Genomic DNA, 15,102 nt, shown 5'->3' on the forward strand with positions numbered 1-15,102 from the left:
GCATTTCATTCCAAGACTAAACATATACAGCTCAAGTACCATTTCATACGGTTAGCATTTGTTATGAAACCAGCTCAATAAAAGATAGAAAAGATAGATCAACGCCTTAGAATTCAGCCTCTTCGAGGGGGCAACCTCCTTTACATTACATAAATGAACAATTCTTGGATGATACAAATGACAAAACCTCCTTTCTATATATAGGAGTCTAAGGAGTCACAATATAATCCAGCCGACCTAACAATAATAATATAAAGCCACAAAAATAACAATAGAGGGATTCTATGGGGCACAGAAATAACAATATGGGGGTAATAGGGGCACAACAATATAAATAAGGGGTATAACTACAATAGTAATGGGGTAATCACTAGTATTATAGGGACCCAACATGCCCCTCTCCTTCAAAAAAGTGTTGTCCTCAACGCTTGAGCAGTTCTGGATACTTCTGCATAAAATTCTCATCCTCCCATGTGGAATCTTTAGCGGATAAGTTCTTCCACTTGATAAGATACTCTGAAATTGATCGATTTCGTAGCTGTCGAGTTCTTGTTTCTGTGACTGCTTCTGGTTCCAATATAATTTTTCCTTCCTCGTCAAGTTCTGGCAATATTGTTTGAACTGGGAGCTTGTCGCCTATAACCTTCTTTAAACATGAAACATGGAAAACTGGGTGCAATCGAGAAGCTGCAGGAAGCTCCAATTTGTATGCCATAGTACCAATCTTTTCCAACACCTTGTACGGACCATAATACTTTGGTGATAATTTATTATCCTTCTTAGCTTGCTTTAGGGACATTTGCTTATATGGTTGTAGCCGTAGGAATACCCAATCACCTACATCAAAACTTCTTTCACTGCGATGTTGATCTGCCTGTTGTTTCATTCTATTTTGTGCCAACACGAGGTTATCCTTTAAGAGTTGGAGGACTTGTTGTTGATGTTCGATGTGATGTTCCACTGCCTGAACCTTAGAATTTTCTCTTAAATATGATGTGATTGATGGTGTTGGTACCCATAAAGTGCCATAAATGGGGTCATTTTTGTTGCTGTATGGAAGGAAGTGTTATACCACCATTCAGCCAGAGGCAACCATTTGACCCATTGTGTCTGTTTATCAGATACAAAGCAACGAAGATATCCTTCCAAACATTTGTTTACTATCTCAGTTTGCCCATCAGATTGAGGATGATAAGATGAGCTATGAGCTAACTGAGTACCAAGACAAGAAAATAATTCTGTCCAAAAATTTCCAGTGAAAATGGGATCTCTGTCACTTACAATAATCTTTGGGTTTCCATGTAGCTTTTGAACTGTTTCCATAAATGCAGTAGAAACTGTACTGGCTTTAAATGGATGTGATAATGCACAAAAGTGTGCATACTTGGTAAGTCTGTCAACTACCACCATGATGACACTCTTTCCCTCAGACTTGGGTAAACCTGTGATAAAATCCATTGAAACCTCCTCCCAACGTTGGCTTGGAATGGATAAAGGTTGTAATAGACCCGGTGTCTTAATTGTTTCAACTTTATTTTGTTGGCAAACCAAACATTCCGCCACAAACTTTTGAATATCTGATTTAAGGCCATCCCAAAAAAATTCCTTCTTAACCCTGTGGTAAGTTTTTAAAAATCCTGAGTGCCCTCCTAAGGGAGAAGTGTGCAATTCCATAAGAATCTTTTGTTTTAGCTGGGAATTCTTACAGAGGTATAAGCGATCTTTGTACCATAACGAATCATTTTGCCAGCTAAATGTATCAGAAGTACTGGAATCTTGTTGTAGCTTTCGAATAAGTGCCCACACTTCTTCGTCATTCTTCCATTCCTCCTTTGCTTCATTTATCCAATCTGGTTGGATAATAGAAATGGCACACAACAATGCTTCCACATCCTCATCCTTTCTTGAGAGTGCATCTGCCACCACATTTTGCTTCCCTTTTTTGTAGATGATTTCAAAGTCATAACCCAACATCTTTGTGACCCACTTTTGTTGCTCTTCAGAGGATAATCTTTGTTCTAAAAAGTATTTAAGGCTATCATGATCCGTTTTTACCTTGAAGTGTCTTCCCATTAGGTAGGGTCGCCATTTCTTAAGTGCATGGAGTATTGCCAACATTTCCTTCTCATAAATAGCTTTGCTTAAAAACTTTCCCTTGATTGGACGACTTTCAAAAGCAATGGGTCTTTCATCTTGCATTAGAACAGCACCAATTCCATTTCCTGAAGCATCACATTCCACAATAAAGGTTTTTGTGAAGTCCGGTGTAGCTAAGACCGGTGCTTGGCACATTGCCTCTTTAAGATGTTCAAAGGCCTTTGTTGCTTCCGGAGTCCATGAAAATGAATCTTTCTTCAATAATGTTGTTAGAGGTGCTGCTATTCTCCCATAATTCTTAACAAACTTGCGATAATACCCTGTCAACCCAAGAAATCCTCGCAGATGCTTTATGGATGTGGGGATTTTCCATTCCTTAATGGCTTTAATTTTGCTAGGGTCTACCTTAACTCCTTCATGAGATACAATATGACCCAAATATTCCACCTCCTGGACTCCAAAGAAACATTTGGATCTTTTTGCATATAATTGTTTCTCCTCCAATAGTTGTAGCACCTTGTCAACATGTTCAACATGATCCTTCCAAGACTTGCTGTAGATTAGTATATCATCAAAAAATACTAACACAAATTTTCTAAGGAATGGTTTGAAAATTGAATTCATCAAACCTTGAAATGTTGAAGGTGCATTGGTAAGGCCAAAAGGCATGACCAAAAATTCATAATGACCCTCATGAGTTCTAAATGTCGTTTTCGGAATGTCTTCAATCTTCATTCTGATTTGATGATATCCCGAACGAAGATCCAACTTGGTGAAGTAAATTGATCCATGCAATTCATCCAGTAATTCATCAATGACAGGAATGGGGAACTTATCTTTAATAGTGAGCTTGTTGAGCTCCCTATAATCTGGACACATGCGCCATGATCCATCCTTCTTGTGCACCAATACTACTGGAGCTGAGAAAGAACTTTGACTCGGTTGAATTATACCAGCCTCTAGCATTTCTGCAACCATACGTTCAATTTCACTTTTTTGGACATATGGATATCTGTACGGCCTGATGTTTGGAGGAACACTTCCTGGAATCAGATGAATAGCATGATCATGATCACGCATAGGTGGGAGACCTTTGGGAGTCTCAAATACCTTGGAATGATTGTCCAGGACTTTTTGGAGATCTGGAGAAATAGATGATTCCAATGTGGAAACATCTAGCGAACATAATTGTGCAATTACACCTCTTTGCTCCTTTTTTAGAAGCTTTGTCATGCCATTAGAGCTGATTATCTTTCCTGGTTTCCCTGCAATACCCCTTAATTCAACTTCCTTTCCTTCCATAGAAAATTTCATGAAAAGTTCTTGAAAATTAAAAGCTATTGTACCCAAGGATTGTAGCCATTGGACTCCTAGTACAACATCAGCACCTCCCATTGGAATGGAAAGCATTGGGCTAGTCAATACATATTCTCCCATGGATAGCTTGATATTATGGCACTTTCCAGAACAATTTATTGTTCCTCCATTTGCAATCATCACTTGACACTCTGGTGCTGGATATAGGAAGCAATTCAATTCTTTTGCTACCCTACAATGAATAAAATTGTGGGTGCTTCCTGAATCAATCAACACTATTACCTTTTTCTTCTTGATTTGTCCTTCTATCTTGATGGTTTGAGGAGTGGTAATTCCCGCCAATGCATTACAAGATATGGTCGGATTTATTTGTTCTTCATCTAGGCTTTGTTCCTGGAATATATCCTCTTCTTTTGACCTTTCTTGCTCCTTTTCTTCTTCCTCTTCACAATCTATGTAGAATAATTTCTTCTCAGCACACTTATGACCTTTTGTGTATTTGCTATCACAATTGTAACAAAGCCCTTTTGCTCTTTTTTCTTCCAATTGTTGTGGTGTCAACCTTGTAGGTTGTGGAAGACTATGGGCAACAACACTTCCGTCTTTATAGTTGTGAATGGTATGCTTCCTAGTTGCCATAATTTTGCTTTCCATTTTTCTTGCTAACCTGAATGCCTTCTCTAATGAATCAGGTTCCCAAAGGCGCACATCATGTTGGATATTATCCTTTAAAGACCCTATGAACACATCAATCCTATGCTCCTCTGGAATATCTTTTACCCTTATGTTCAATTTTTGGAACTCCTCAATGTGCTCCATTATTGAACCCTTTTGTTTGAGACTTATCAATTGGCTAAAAAAAGTGTTGCTTTTTGTATCCTCATAATGTGCTATCAATTCTTCCGTAAAAATTGCCCAAGTGATAAATTGTTTACGAGAACAAAGCCATTGATACCATACAAACTGATTTGGTTCCAAATATAAAGTTGCCATACGTACCTTTTGTGTGTTTTTCACATTATTGAGATCGAAGAATTGCTCCATCTGTAATATCCATGTGGCGGGATCCTTGCCATCAAACTTCCTCATATCGATTTTTGGAATGTGGTGATTCTTCGATCCAACATTAGCATCTATGGAATCATGATTAACATTTCTTTTGTTCTCATCATGAGTTTCCTTTACTACCTTTTCACCATTAGTAAGTATTTCTTGTAGAAAATTAGTCAAATCTGTCTTCAAATCTGCCATGCCTGTCTTCAAATTTGTGTTCAAATCTATCTTCAAATTTTCCATCTTAGCTTCCATGCCATTCATCTTAGCTTCCACGCCATTTATCTTAGCTTCCACGCCATTTATCTTAGCATCTGTTAACTTTTGTGAGCGTGACATTTGTTGCACTTGTTCTTGTAATTTTGATATATCATGTAGCATTTCTTCCTCTTCTTCATGAGTCATGCTAGAGCTTTCAGGTTCCTTACTAGGTGTTTGCATTTTCTTTCCTCGGGGCATCAGTTACCGATAATAATGCTCTACTATGCCCTTTGAATTCCTTCAAAATAAATTTTCAAACCAAGCTTAAGCAAAAATTTAAAAAAAATCTACACACCTTTTTTCACTTTGTAGGAGCTCGATATTGCCTCTGATGTATCTCTGTACTTTCCAATCATCTAGTTCTGAAATTGTGACCTGTAGTAGCTCTTTGTGTCCTCTTTCCAATGCCACAAGTCTGACCCAAATTGGATTCTCCAAGGAAGAGTTATGCAAAATCTCCCACAGTGACTTGATTATAGACTAGTTCAGTAGAGCTAACTTGTACGACGTGCCGTGAGTCACTGTTTCGACCTTTGGATCTTAAAAACACCCACAAGAAACTACAGTCCGTCCTCTTTCTGTACCTTGTTATGAAACTTCAATCCAATCCCTAGAGAGAAAGTTATGACGATTTTCCCTAGGTCACCTGTTTTGAATGTAATTTAGGAGTCTGCAAAAAGACCAACTTCCTCAGATCATATCTCCGCAAATATCACGCGAAAAGCTCTGAAATTCGGACCCAAGGTTCAGCGCGATTTCTTCTCAAATGGGTTTTTTTTGCGACTTCTGAAATGTCACAGAAAAAAAAGTTATAGCGAAAATTCCACGATGACCTATTTGGAGCAGCGAAACCCTAGAATCCAAAGCTCTGATACCAAATGTTATGAAACCAAATCAAGAAAAGATAGAAAAGATAGATCAACGCCTTAGAATTCAGCCTCTTCGAGGGGGAAACCTCCTTTACATTACATAAATGAACAATTCTTGGATGATACAAATGACAAAACCTCATTTCTATATATAGGAGTCTAAGGAGTCACAATATAATCCAGCCGACCTAACAATAATAATATAAAGCCACAAAAATAACAATAGAGGGATTCTATGGGGCACAGAAATAACAATATGGAGGTAATAAGGGCACAACAATATAAATAAGGGGTATAACTACAATAGTAATGGGGTAATCACTAGTATTATAGGGACCCAACAGCATTGGAAGATGGACAGTTGAAGCTGGAAAAGATACACACTAGCTAGAATCCTATATATATGTTAACAAAAGTTGTAACTAGGGAGAAACTGAGAATCTGCTCAGTTTCAATTGGTCTTCAAGTATGATGAAGAAGATGAGAAATAGCCAAGTTCAAAAGTGGAGTCATTGTCTAGCAAATGAAGCAGTGGTGGAGTTGCTATAATCAGTCTCCAAGTGGGAGATTGTTGGGTGTGGAGCTCGATTATCTTCTGTATTCAAAGGTTTCAGCCGGATGTATACCCCAAGAACACTGTACACCCTTCCATGCGAGGGGGTCTTGGGGGTTAAATTCCCCCGGGCTGAGGGGTCCAGGGGCCAGCGGTCCCTCGGCGGAGGTTCGGGGGCAGCGCCCCTAAAGATTAAAATAGATGTAAAATTGCCTTGTAAAAGTCTAGTAATTTCTAGTCAATCTGGGCCGTTCATTAGGCGGATGATCTGACGGTATAAGTTATGTTTAATTTAGGGTTTTTTGCCCTAGAAGGAAACCCCTTACTATATATGAGGGAATTGTATTGCGTCTGTGCAAATTTGCATTCTAAGTGAGGAAGAGAGAGGATATTGAGAGCGAAGGGGGTGTTACAACGGATCTGTTGTAGGTTGTATCTCTTCAGTTCACTGGATAATATAATAAAAGATGGACTGGCTATTCCTTCGTGGATGTAGCCCAAACTGGGTGAACCACGTATATCTGTCTCTCTCTTTTTTATGCGTTTTCTGTGTTTATATTTCTGCAATATTTTATGTGTTCCATTGCTCCGTAATATATAATTTTCTAACATCAGGGGTAGTAGTAGAGGGCTGATAGGACTTAGTTTCTGCTTAAAAGGGATGGTGTCTTTCTCCAGTGGAATATTATGCTAGATGATGTTTTTGTCATAATTTTTAAGGTCATTTTATTCCCAGGCAAAGACATCAGCAAATTGCTTCATCAGGTTGCAATATTCAGAACTTTGGGCAGCAGACAAGTGGGTGGAAAGGTTTATGTACTTTGGATGGTATGGAGTTCCTATATTGTGTCTATGGACTGTTGACTCATTCTTTTTCTGGGCAGGCTTATAAGGCATGTCATTATGATCAAACAAATTCTCTAGAGGTACTAGCCCTTTGGGTATATAGTTACTAGGCAATTGTATAATGTTGTCTTGACCAATTTTGTTTCTCAGCTGGGACTGATGGCATTCTTCTACAGTTTCATTATCTTGATCAATTTGCATTTCAGAGAATTCATCAATGACTTGTAGAAACCTATTGACTTCATCATCATATTTAAATACTTTCCAATACTTGACATTATTAGGCAAGGACGGTCTATATTTTACTTGGACTTCATAAATCAATATGGGGGGTAGAGGAGGGACAAACGTGCTGGCAGACACAACAAGGGAATCAACGAGGTGATTTTTGGCCCTTGGGATGTATGAAATACTAAAACTATTGAATGAATCCTTGAGCTTCCATACCTCATCTCTATATGCTTTTAGCCTAGGGTTCTTTGCCTGGAATGTCTAATTTACTTGTTGAATAATAAGGTCTGCATCTCCGAACACTTTAAGATGCTTAATGCCCATTTCTTTAGCTACATTCATCCCAAGATCAAAGCCTCATATTCTGCTATATTATTTGTGAATTGAAAAGTCAGCTTGAAAGATAAATGTATGCACTCTTGTGTGGGAGATATCAGAACTACACCTGCTCCTACAACTTCCCTAGAGCAAGCTCCATCAAAAAAAATGTCCCAAATTTGTGGACCTTCTTCCTCTCTGACCTGGCACACTGGTTTCCTGAGCTACATGGAGGCCAACTGGGTTTCTTCTATTTGGAGAATAAAGGCTCTGAAATCGGTGTCAATAGCATAGATTGGATGATTAGTAGGATTCCTTTCATCGCTGATGATATAAGCTAACTGAGCCTCTATATATAATCTCCTGCTCTCACCTCCAAAAACTGGGACAATGGCATAGGATAGGTCGTTTTCTAACGTTCCACCTAATCTTTTGATCCAACCCTGGACAGAAGCATGCCAAACTTTGGGGGCACATCTGCTACCATGATGTCCATCATGATGCTCTTCATGGGTAGCTGAGACAAGGTGATGGCTAGATCTTTGATTAACCCAAAACATTTCACCTTTCTGGAATCAAGAGAGAACAAATCATGATAAGGTCTGGTGATGTCAAGGCCTAACTCATCCATGACAGCTTTGGGCATTAGATTATGGCTAGCACCAGTGTCCAACAGACAATTGTGAAGGATTTTTTCATGAATGGTCAGAGAGACATAGAATGATGGGGAGCTATCATCATAAGGTTCAGTCATTGGGCTAAGCATAAGTGCAGGTTTATCATCTTGCAAATTCACATAGTCATTGGATGCTTGAGTGGCCTTAAGCTTAAGAGCCTCAAGGATGGGCCTCTTAAAGACTTCATTCTTCATCAATTCTACTAGAGGTATAGATGTCCTAAGCTTCTGGATTTCTGATTCAAAACTGAAGGGAAAAGGTGGCTTGTCAGGGCCTCTAAATGATGGGATCAGTTGTTGGTCACTTCTGATTGTTAGCTTGTTGTTCTGCAAGGTCAATAGCTCTTTGGACAGGGGTTTCCTTGGCACCGTTCATCTTTGACCTCATATTGTATCTTCGTTGATCTTCAGTTTGTAGGATAGCCTCACCATCCCACTCTTGGCTGATTTGATCTTTGGACAATGACTTCTCATAGGAAGCTAAGGTAAAAAAGGAGGCATTGCCTTTGTCTTCCATACAATGGATCTCATCATCTTCATCAAACTGCTCCTTTTCCATGACTATATTCTAGAAAGGGGTCTTCACTCTTTGGTCTTCATTGGCATCTTTGCTCCTTTGCATGATCTGCAACTGCTCATTTTCTCTTCTATATGGATTCGGATTTCTCGGAGCAAAAGTATTAGGAATTCTTCCTTTCACAGGGTGCTGCTCCACCTTTAATTTGGAGATTTCAGAGGCTAGTGACTCTATCATCTTAGTCATCTTGTCTATCTTGGGGTCTGAAGATGAAGAAGATTCACCCCTCTGTCTCCTTCGGTCAATATGTCCCTTAAGTTTCTCTGCAACCATGATGTTGGGCTCCACTTCCAAGGATGCATCTTGCATTTCAGCCAAAGAAGCACATCTTCTCTCTCTCAATAGTAGATAGAAGTCAGAATCAAAAGCATTGGCATAGGTGAGCTTAGCAGAGGTCAGGGTGGGTTTCACTTTAGTTAGTATTATTGTACATGCGGTTAAACCTGTTATTGAAATCGAAAAGTGACTCTCCATTTTCCCTTTTCAGGTTCCCAAACTTGGTATGATAATAGAGCAGATCTTTCTTATCCCCCCAATGCTTTAGGAAAAAATCATCTAAGGCCTCAATGTCTGTTATAGATCTAGGGGTCAATTCTCTGAACCATTTTCTTACCTCTCCATCTAGGCTTTGGACAAATACTCTCATCCACACATCATCTTCACTAATGTCTAAATTATCAGCATAGCTATAAAATGACTCAAGATGTTCTTTAGTTGTGACTCATTCAGTCCCAGTGAGCTTAGGCATGTATTTTTGATATTCTCCAGTAGGCATTGCATTCAAAGGAGTGGGCAGTACTAGAGGTCCATACCTAGTAGCTATGTTTCTTTCCATTTTGGTAGGTGCTTGTGGACCTGCCATGGCTGTAGTAGATAGAAGAGTACTGGCCATCTGAATAATAGAAAGCTGAGGGGTGACTGACAGGAGTAAAGGAATATGAGGGATAGGAGGTGAGGTTTCCTTTGGGCTTAAAGTGAGGGGAGAACCTAAAGAATAAGGAGCTTTATGAATCTCTAAAAGTTTTTCTTCACTGCTAGTGTTAGAGGCTATACTCTCAACATGTATTTGTTCTATTACAAGCCTTTCTTTCAAAGATATGGAGTATTTCTTAGGTTTACCTGATTCTGATGCTCCTTTCTGTGATAACTTTCTTCCTTTAATGATCTTTTTAGGGTCAGGTACTGGGTCAGCTGGTGACTTCCGAGGATTTCTCTGAGTATGCCTCACAAATTGAGCCAGAACTATGATGTGGAGTCGCCAAGAGGTTCGCCCTCCAGTAGAGTCGCTAGATAGATGATTACAACCAAAAATGTGTCCAGACTTTTTCTATCATCAAAGCTGGATCTGTGTCGTCTCCCAGGGAATTTGAACTTCAATCTCCTCTCCCCAGAAACGACGCCAATTATGTTAGCACTCCAAGAAACTCTCTTAGGTTGTATATTGGAGATGCTTGGTAACATATAATTTTGAGTGTTGTTACGGAAATTATTGGAAGGGATGATGGTTTAATTCAAGCCAAATAACCACTTCAACTCTGTTTGCACTCTAGACATGCATGAACACCCTTAGTCTACAAGGCTTTAGACCACCACTGTTCAATAGTTGCAGATTAAGTGAATGAATGGAGAATACTAACCACACCAGCAGATGCATACATAACATACGATGGCCAGCTGCAGCCAGTAAAAGAAGCTTGCAGATCTAATCTATCAACGCAGAGACAAGATGACAGTTGTCTGGCATTAGATATAGAAGAAACATGGATGACTTATTCAAATGCAAACCTAATTTTCCAATGCTAAGATAAGATGATAGTTATCAGGCATTAGACATATGGAGAACATGAATGAGCCAAACCAGGGGCAAGTTTAGAACAGAAGGGAAATGGACATTGAACATGTAACAGCAAAAGAAGCTTATATTACTGAAAATGAAGATGAGACGCTGCAAGGAACAGAATATCTATAGTCTCCAGAATTTGAACCATACAACAATCACCAACCCTGATTACATCTTGCCTTCGGCTATTTATAGTTTACTTTTACAATGATCCTTAGCCATTTAGGGCTGGAGATGTCTCAATCGACCACCTACTGGCATTAACTGTCTGATTGCATTCTAGGATGCAATTTCGTTCCATCACAAAAACATTTAATCAATTCTGGTTCTATGTTGTCCTGCTAGGTGGTTGGTTTGAATGTGGCAGTTGAGTTCCATGACTATTTAATTCTGCTGACTGGATCATGTTGTGTCCTTATTCTTTTGGCCATGCTTTTTTGGTTAATTTGGTTCAGCAGTATGACTGTCATGAGGCTAACAGAGTCGGCCACCTTCTTCTTCGAACAACAGATAGGGAGTGGAGTATGAGGTGTATAGGTGGACGGATGTGCCAGATCGGATAGACAGGGAGGTGACAGAGAGGGGGAGGACGATCGGGAGCAGTTGTGAATGAGGGCTATCAGATCAAGGGAATGCACTGTGGAGATCGTGAGTAGGAGTCTTTGAGGCTGTGGCGGGAGCGGAGTATGTTCGGGCCGTTGGATCTCGGGTGAGAAGATCGGACGGCTATCGAGCGGTGAAGATGCACGAATGATAACACCCAGGGGTGGTTTTGTTTGGGTAGTTATGGTTTCTATTGGAAGGGCATCGGGCGATAAATGGTAAATGGTGAAGTCCGCCCGATTCCATTCAGTGGATGACATGTCGCAGTAAAGGAGAGAGAAATACCTCCTTTATCGAGCAGGTTTTCTCCTTGCTAATTGCTCGCGCGACATGATTGAGGACCATTAGATCTGGCGGGGTGATCCAACGGCGGGGAATGATTGGGCAGGTTCCTTTATCGGGTGAGGCATGGGCCATGGGGTCAGTGGGGAAAAGTCAATGGCAAAGGGACAATGTGCAGATGGCGTAAATGGGTGGAAGTGAAAGGTAAGTGGAAGGGTGAGGAAAGTGAGGTGATGGCATGTAAGGGGCCCCATCCGAGACATAACAGCAGGTCATCCTCCACCTTTTGCCTCCAAAATGGCAATGACGCGCTTCAGGGCTAACAGTCCTAATAATACATCACAAACATCGAGAGGAGAAACATCACATAATACCTCATCTGTGAAGAGCTTGATGCTGTAGGGAAGGCGATACTGCTGGCTGACTCAGAGATCTCGTCCTTGGTGAAGCCAACTGATGTTGTACAACTTCGAGTGTGGTATGGTCAGTAGGCCCAACCGCTTCATGGCCTCTGCTAAAATGAGGTTCTTTCGGCTGCCACTATTGACAATGAATTGCAGCGATGAGCCCGTCACCCACATTTATGAGTGGAAAAGACGCTCTCCCTCCTCTCGATCTTCAGGCTCATTCTTCTGGATCTTGGTGGTGGCAACAATGGTGCTTGGCTCCATATCAATAATCTTCTTCCCTTTGTCATTCCTATTGTCGGGTTTTGACTCAGGGTCGGAACATGCACCTGATTCTAAAGCCTTCAACTCGGCCACTAGTGACTGCTTAGCCCGACACTCACTTGTGTTGTGACTGGGGCTCTTATGGATCTCATACCACTTTCCTGTGTCCTTCTTTAACTTCATGGTGATGTTATTTTCTTGCAGCTTCGACGGGTTGTCTTGGGTCACCCCGCCTTGGCTTTGTCCTTTGTTCTTCGGATTTGCAAATCCAAAGTCTTGCTTATTTTGTTTAAACTTCTACTCGATCTTGACAGCATATCGGTACGTTGTGCCAAGCGAGGAGATGTTTAGGAACTTCATCTCACCCTAGATGTACCTGTGTGGTCAGCGACAGTATTTGAGTACCAAATTCTGCTCAGAATCCTTGATACCCAACTTTGTGCGAAGGGTATGAAAAATATTGGTAAACTTTGTACCTTCCCTACTGTAGCGTGTTCCACTTTATGTATTTATCCTCATAGCTTTCGACAGGGTAGTACTGCTCCTTAATGGCATCCTGAAATGAATTCCAAGTGGGTGCAGTTGAAAACAGTGAGGTCGTACCTTCATCCTTCTGCTCACAGTAGGTTTCCCACCAATGCTTGATGTAGGGGGCGACTTTGAGAAGTGCAAAAGTGATCTTTTCCCGGCTGGAAAAATCATGAACAGAAAAATATCCTTCTAGTAGATTTAACCATTTATCTACAACATCTACATCTATCTGACCCTCAAATATGGGAATGTCAAAATTAACTTGTACCTTAGAGGGTGTGATGCTTCCAAAGTAGATGCTGGAAGTAGATGCGTCACCCCTGGGTAACCATTGAAGGATCTGGGCAAAGTTTTCCATCATTGCGTTCCTTTATCGCTTGAGGGCTTCTTCGAGCAAGATTTTGATAAGATCTCCTACCCCCTCATCTTTCTTTTCATCCACCATGTGAGGTCGTCGAGATTTGTGAGGATGGTCTTGCAAAGGTTCGACCAGTTCAAGCCCTAACTCCTTATATCCCGACCTCAATGAGGACATGCAAAGAAAAACAGAGAAAGAGTAGACCGCTTTGATACCACTGATCCGGATTTAAATAGGAACGCAACAAATTACATATATAACCATAAATACAGAGATGTAGCAGAAATAACACTTCATTTCATTAATATCTAATACTGAAGTATGCTTACAAACAGAATGGAAATAAGACTAGCTTGGGCGATGATAGCTTATCTCTGAGAAGAGATGTGGTGGCTACATGTCTCTAAACTGAGTTACAATGAGGCTCAAGGGCCTTTTTATTATTGAACAATAAGAGAAAACCCTAAACAACCAAAACCCTAACCCGAGGAGATGTAACACCAAGAGTTTATGGGTCCCATTGGGGTTAGTTGGGCAGCCAACTTCCTGGGGTCGTAACTTGGTCATATTATCTCTGTTTAACATGTATGATACCTCATTGGAAATATCTCTCTGAGGACTACAACTGCTAACATGATTTTCATAGCAAGCGCCGAAGCAAAAAAAAACATCGTTTAGGGCCTCAAAACGGCTCCGGAAGTTCACGACCCGAAAAGCTGCCAAAAATAAGAAGTTGTGCTACAATTAAGGAAACATATGAACTGAAAGAGACAGTGGCGGGGGTCCAACATCCACCTGGATCATCCCTTGGATCATGAATCGTCCACTTGTAGGAGTCTTTCCTTTCTCTTGACAACTCATGTCATTCTAAGAAGTCTCATCAAGCTAGCTCATTCCTCCAAACGATTCCATAATGTTAAGTCCATGTAGAAGTCATCTTAAACCCAGTAAGTCATCCATCCACCCAGGTTGTTTGCACCTAGGTTTTCTCCTCTACCAAGTCATTTTTATCATGCCAAGGATGTCCATCCATCCACAACTCCATCTACACTCAAATGTGCCCAAGGCACAAAATGAACATATAATGATGGAAGCATTCCCAAGGGAGTATACTCGGTGATTGCATCCCACAATTGCAATCCATGGCAACTTGTGCCCCTAGGGACCCCAATTGCTAGTTACAACCCCCAAGTGCAAAACACTAAACTCCATTGTTTCATATAATTTTTAACACTCCAAATTCTCAAGCTTGTATCCAATTCCACCCAACACCTTGCCGTATTCAACTTGAATCCATCTATAATGCGCTCTATCCATCCAAAGGAGTGCCCAATCCTTACCATTAATATAATTATCTTTATAAATCAACTCAATATCCTCTTACTCATTTCTTTCGGCATCTACAACTTGATATCTTTCTTCTTTTCCCTTAACTAATCTTTCTTTGAATCTTTTTCCTACAAGCCATAAAAATTTTGTTGGGATATGACACTAAATAATTTAAAAGAAGGTAAAACAAACACAATATAAAATATCCAATCAAATACTCTTTTTTTCACAATTTTACTGTTAATTCAATCTTCTAAACAATAAGCAAATGCCAAAACAATAATATATGCATAGTACGCCGTAGAATCCTAACGCGGGAACTTTTTTTCACAATTTTACTATTAATTCAAACTTTTAAACAATAAGCAAATGCCAAAACAATAAAATATGCATAGTACGCTGTGGAATCCTAATGCGGGAACCTTTTCGATGGTTTCACTGTTTACAAGCTTCAACTTACTAGAAGCTACAACCCCAGGTTTTCTAGCACCCACTGGGAGAAAGCAACAACCAACCCCAGGGTTTCTAGCACCCGTTAGGAGAAAGCAACAACCTTGCTCCTAATTTTCAGGGTCCAATTTGAAGGTAGGTACAACTCCCTTAATCTTGCCACCTAGCAAAAGAAATGGTGTGAAAAGGGCAATAAGATTATGATGGTTTTGCATTTGTTTGCATTAGTGTTTATGGTCT

Source organism: Pinus tabuliformis, chromosome 4_2 (genome assembly GCF_031772625.1).
Source record: "Pinus tabuliformis cultivar Carrire ecotype Pingquan chromosome 4_2, CPIR1, whole genome shotgun sequence".
NCBI lineage: Eukaryota > Viridiplantae > Streptophyta > Pinopsida > Pinales > Pinaceae > Pinus > Pinus tabuliformis.